Source organism: Octodon degus, unplaced genomic scaffold (assembly GCF_000260255.1).
Source record: "Octodon degus isolate 3935 unplaced genomic scaffold, OctDeg1.0 scaffold00467, whole genome shotgun sequence".
Taxonomy (NCBI): Eukaryota; Metazoa; Chordata; class Mammalia; order Rodentia; family Octodontidae; genus Octodon; species Octodon degus.
The window spans coordinates 42,823-49,302 of NW_004525043.1; positions in this window are offsets into that span (position 1 = coordinate 42,823).

Here is a 6,480-nt window from a genome sequence, read left to right on the forward strand (position 1 = left end):
CCTATTGATTCTTTTAGCCCATTACTTCTTCCTGGAGACCTTCAACTTCCTTCTGGAGTGGGTTTTTTACTCCCTTAATACTTCCATTTAATTTGTGCCTGAATCTCACTGTTTGTATTTCCTAAAAGTCTATATATGATAACCTAATTGCTGGGGAGTGGAAAGTGCTTGTGATGTATCACTGAACAGAAAGAGTGCTTAAATGAAAGCCAGATTCTAGCCTGGTTGAGTTCATCATGTGAGTGACACTATGAAAGAGGAAATGAGTATTAGAGGTTAACAAAACTTGCTCAAGGACAACACTGTTAGTAAGATTTGGATTTTATCAAACTCCAAATTTCAGATTTAGTATATTTTTGGATTTTTAAGCACAAGAAATGATCTCACAAAAGCAAATCTAAACATTAGGGAGTTCACAAAAGTAATAAAGACATAAACAAAACATTTATTACCAGAAGTTTTGTCTGTCCCTACCTTTGCTTTTATCATTCTCTTGCTTGATTTCCTTTTATTTTCCCCTCTGCTCTGGCTCCCTGTACCATAGAAAGGATAAGGCTAGACTTCAACTCACATGATAATGTAAATGACAGTGGGAAAGAGAGAATAGAAGACTTCAAAGAGAAATAAGAAAGGGAGAAGTAAAGAATATAAGCATGAAGATTTATAAATATGGACAGGTCAAAAGGAGCCTGAAGATACAATTATTTGCCTTCTAGGAACGTTCCCAGAAAATATGACAGATAGAATCTGCTGTTGCTTATTTACTATCGACGTTATTAATTCATACCTTTGCACCGAGCTAGTGTCCTCTACACTTGTTCTGGGTGGGCATTGGGTTTCCTCCATATGTTTCTGCATTTGATTCTTTACTGCAGATGTTATTAATTCAGGGATTTCTTTTTTTATCTCCAATCTGAGTTACCCTATACCTTTCTGCAGCTGTTTCTTTATCTCAGAAGTCACTGATTCATTGCTTTCAGCTGTGTGATTCCCAATTTGTTCTGTGTTAGTGTCCTCTGCACTTGTTATGGGTGGGCTTGGGGTCTGAGATTGCATTTTGTTCCTTCTAGTCATTTTGTATAGCACTGTCTTCTGAACTTTGTTGTAGATCTTTGTTGCAGTTATAACCTTAGCACTTACTGAAGTTCAGGTGCAGATCTACAAGTTTGGATTTATCCACCTGTGCCTGGCTTGGTTCTGGCTGCTGTGCTCAGCTCCTTCCTGCTGGTGCCCTTGAGGGTGAACCTGTTGTGCCCCTCCGGCAAGATGTTCTGCTCTTGGACTAGCTGGGTGGTTCTGTCCCCTACACTCTCTGCAGGGATTGCAGCTGCAGGGTTTCAGTCCAGGCCTGTATGCCGGGCCTGAGCTGAGTCTGGAGGGGACAAAGTAGAGTAAGGGGGAAAGGCAGCTCTTCCACACACCCACTGGCCTGAGATAGGACTGGATATGGTTGTTCCCAGAATGTGGCAGAATTTCTACTGGGTGGGCAGGGTGGTGGATGTGCTGCGGAGTGGTGGGTGGCATCCCAAGGGGGTGGAAGTGGGTCTCACTCACGGTGTGCCTGGGTTGGGACCAGTAGGTCCTGCCGGCACAAGCTAACCAGAAGGTCTCCCACACACTCACCGGGCCTGGGCTAGAACTGGATCTGGGGTTTCCCAGAACAGGGCCATAATTCCTACTGGGCAGGCCAGGTAGGGGAGGTGCTGTGGAGTAGTGGATGGTGTCCCAAGGGGGTGGAAGAGAAGTCTGCTATAATTGTTTCCCATTTTGTGGGTTTTCTTTTTACTCTGTAGGTGATTTCTTTTGATGTGCAAAAACTTCAAAAAGATGAGATCCCAATTGTTGATTTTTAAATACTTCTCATGCAGTTTGATTTTTATCCATGAACTCTTTATCTAGACCTATGTCCTTTTGTTTTCTACCTATTTTCTCTTCCAGAAAAGTTAGTGTTTCTATTTTAATATTTAAATCTTTGATCTATTTTGACAGTAATTTTGTGCATGGTGATAGACATGGGTGTATTTTAAGCTTTCAACATTAGTACAAGTCAGTATTGCTAGTACAATTTATTAAAGAGGCTACCTTTCTCTTTTCTTCCAGTGACCATGTTTGGCCCCTTTGTCAAGATAATGTTGATGAGTGTGCTTGTAATTGAGACTACACCTTCTAATCTGTTCCATTAATCCTCAGGTGTGTTTTCTTGCCAGTACCATGGTGATATTTATTACCTTGTAGTATAATTTCAAGTCAGGGATGATATTGCCTCCTGTCTGTCCTTTGTTACCCAGAATTGCTTTTGCTATTCTGGGTCTCTTCTGGTTCCAGATGAATTTTGGGAATGTTTTTTTTCTAAACCTGTGAAAAACACTAATGGTATTTTGAGATTGTGTTGAATCTGTAACAATTTTGGGAGTATGGCCACTCTCACAATGTTGTTCTTCCTATCCAGTAGCAAGGAATATCTTTCCATTTTCTGAAAACCTCTTCAATATCATTTTTCAGAGTACTATAATTTCACAGTATAAATATTTTACTTCCCTTGTGAGATTGAGATTGATTTCTAAATATTTCATTTTTGAGGGTGTCATTGTGAAAGGTGTGGTTTCCATAATTTTCTCTCAGTGTGCTCATAATTTGTGTATAGAAATGCTACTGATTTTTCAGTTTTGACTTTGTATTCTCTTATGCTACTAAATTTGGTGAATAAATCTACAAGTGACTTAGAGGATCTCTTGGGGTCTTCTAGGTATAACATCATTTCACCTGCAAAGAACGATAGTTTAACTTCCTCCTTTCCAATCATTATTCTTTTTTTTTTTTTCTTTCTCTTGTCTAATTGCTCTGGCTAGTGTTTCCAGAACTATATTGAGCAGGAGTGGTTACAGTGGGCCTCCTTGTCTTGTTCCTGATTTTAAAGTGAAAGCTTTCATTCTTTTGTCCATTAAGTATAACATTGACTGTTGGTTTGTTGTAGATGGTAAAGACTATCCTGATTTTCTGTAGGTTTTTTTAAATCACGAATCAGTGTTGAACTTTGTCAAAAACTTTTTCTTCATCTATTGAGATGAGCATGTGTTTTTGTCTTTGGCTCTGTTGAAGTGGTGTATTACATTTATGGCTTTGCATATAATAAACTATCTCTGCATTCCTGGGATGAGTCCCACTTGGTTATGATGTATAATCTTCTTGAGGATTTGCTACATTCTGTTTGCTAGTATTTACTGAGGATTTTTGCATCTTGGTGAGTCCTCACCTTGGTGAGTCCTTTTTTTTGTATCAGAATAATGTTTGCCTCCCTCAATGAGTTTGGGAGAATTTCTTCCCTTTCAATTTCATTCAACAGTTTGAAAAAAAGTTGGAATTATTGTAAATTTCCTTCAGAATTTAACTGTGAACCCTTCAGGACCTGGGCTTTTCTTTGTTTGCAGGGGGGTTTTTTTGTTTGTTTGTTTTAATTCCATTTTCAATTTCATTGACTGATATTGGGTTATTCAGAATTTTTATATCTTCTTGATTTAGCTTTAATAGTTCTTACTTATCTTGGTATCTGTGCATTTCTTCTATATTTTAAATTCTGTGTCAGTAAAGACACAGAAATAAGTGTCTTTAATAATAATTTTTAAAATAAATATTGATAATATTCTGAATTTCTATATGGTCTGTAATGATTTCACCCTTTTCATTTCTCATTGCACAAATTTGAATTTTTCCTTTCCCATTTTAATGAGGTTGGTTAAGACTTTGTCAATTTTATTTATTCTATCAAGGAACCAATTCTTTGACTCAGTAATTTTTTGCATTGTTTTCTTCATTTCATTGCATTTATTTCTGCTCTGATTTTTATAATTTTCTGCCTTCCTTTTTATTTTTAAGTCTTTTATTTATTATTTTGTATAGGATCTTGCTACACAGGTTGGACTTATAGTGATTCTCCTATCTCAGCTTCCCCAGTTCTGAGATTATAAGCATTTGCCTTCCTATCAAGTTTTGGTGGCTGGCAAGGCCCGGGGCTGGCATGGCATGCTGTACTGGGGATCGAACCTGGATCCTTGTGTTTTCCTGGAGGGTGCTTAAATCCTATCTACACAGCTCCATTTCTTTCATCTTTGGACTTGACTTACTCTTCTTTTGCTAGGACTGTGAGGTGTGGCATAAGATTGTTTATCACTATAAATTTTCATCTTAAGACAGCTTTTATTACATCCCACAAGTTGTATCTGTACAACTTACTTCTAGTAAGTTGCATCTGCATTTAAATTAGATATAAATATTGTTTAATTTCTTCTTTATTTTTATCCATGACCCATGACTGTTTCAGAGGGTATTATTTAGTTTCTGTATGTTTTTTACTTTTTTTTCATCTCACTATGATCAGATAATATGCATGGGATAATTTTGATTGTTTTGTATTTACTTAAGAATGTTCTATGTTCTAACACATGATCTATTTTGGAGAACATCCCATGTGCAGCTGTGAAGAATGTATATCCTGACACTGTTCAGTGGAACTCTGTAGAAGTCTACAATGTCCCTTTCTTCACAGGTTTAGTTCTGTTATATATTTTCTCATTTTTTGCATGGTTGATCTATCTCTTTGTGTCAATGGAATGTTAAAGTTACCAAATACAATTATGATATTGCTCATTAGATTTTTTATGTTTGTGAAAATTTGTCTTATATAGTTGGGTGCTCATACATTGATGCATATATATTTATAATTCTTATCTCTTCCGCTTGCTGTTTTCCCCCAACAAGTATGTAATGACCTTCTTTGTCTCTTTTAATCATACTTGGTTTGAAGTTGACATTGTCAGCAACCAGAATAGCTACCCCTGCTTTTTTCTGGGTTCCTGTTGCATGGAGTATTATTTTCTATCCTTTGACATTCAGTTTATTAATTTCTTTTTTAGTTAAATGTGTTTCATGTATACAACATATTGTGGGATTAACTTCTTTGTCCTCTCTGCCAGTCTGCTTCTTTTTGATTGGTGAATTGAGCCATTTATGTTGATAGTTATAACTGATACGTATTGGCTTAACTTTGTCATGTTGTTTTCCTATTGTAGGATCCTCACATTTCCCCTTTGCTTAATTGCTTGCTCCGCTTGGTAGTTCTCTTCTTTTGTTGTTGAAGTTGTGCTCATCTTTGTCTCTTTATAAAATATCTGTCAGTACACTTTGTAGGGTTGGTTTGCTTGTCATGAATTTTTTCATTTGTTCGTTGTCACAGAAGTACATAATCTCTCCATTAAATTTGATAGATAGTTTTGTAGGATACATCAATCTGGGTTGAAAGTTATTTTCTTTCAGAACCTCAAATATTGCAGTGCAAGCTCTTCTTGATTTGATGGTTTGTGTTGAGAAATCCACCATGATTCTGATGAGCTACATGATCTGCTTCTTCTCTCTGACAGCTTTTAATATTTTTTCTTTCACTCAGTTTCTGGGATTTTGATTATTATGTGTCCAGGTGATGTTTTATTTTTATTATGGCTAGCTGGAGTTCTATATGCTTCAGTTACTGTACATCAGCTACTTTTCCCATGCTTGGGAAATTTTCTAGTACTACTTCTGCAAACACTCTTTCTATGTTATTTGCATTATCTCCAGTTGTTTTGTTCATACCTATTAGTCTTATATTATTATTCTTTTCATCAATTGCAGCTGTTGTATTTCCTGATTTCTCATTGTTTTTGAAAGATATGTCATTTTGTGTTCAGTAGCTGCAATGCTGTGCTCATGGTCTGAAATTCTATCTTCTGTTTCATTCAAGTGGTTTTGCCAGTTTTCAGTGGAATTCTTAATGTTCTGCATATCTGGACATGTTTGAATCTGCTTCATGCATTCTAATTCTTTCTTATATTGTTCATTCTGTGTTTCCATCATTTTCCTATTCCATGCTACATTTTTAAATTAATTTTAATGAAAAAAGATAAAATAGCAATGAAACAGTTTCAAAACAAGTTAGTAGGACAGTTACAATAGTTTGTACATTTTGTATTGTTGTCCTCATAATAGTTATTCAGAGGACAAGCTGCAGACATATTGTCTAAACAAACAACTCACTACTATTATGGACTATTGGACTATATTGGATAATTTTGCGGAATTCAAGTACCTACAATCTTTAGACTGGCATCAAGTATGAAAATTTTCTTTAAACTCTTCTCCAAATACAGCTTCTCCATTCTAATTTTTTTAAATCTGTGTCTTCCTTAGATGTATTGAACAGTTCTTTCATGATTGCTGTCATTTCTTTTTTATTACTTGAGAGATTACTTAAGATCTAATTTCCTCCATACCTTAATGGGGTTGTTTCTTCAGTTTCTGTTCTGTCAGAAGTTTCAGATGTCTGAACTCCAAGTTCTTCTATGACCTTGTCTCCTGGACTTGTTTGGGTGGTCTAGAGGTTTGAGATTGACTTTTGTTCTTTCTTTCTTCTCTTTCTTTCTTTCCTTCTTTTTTTTTTTTTTTTTTTTT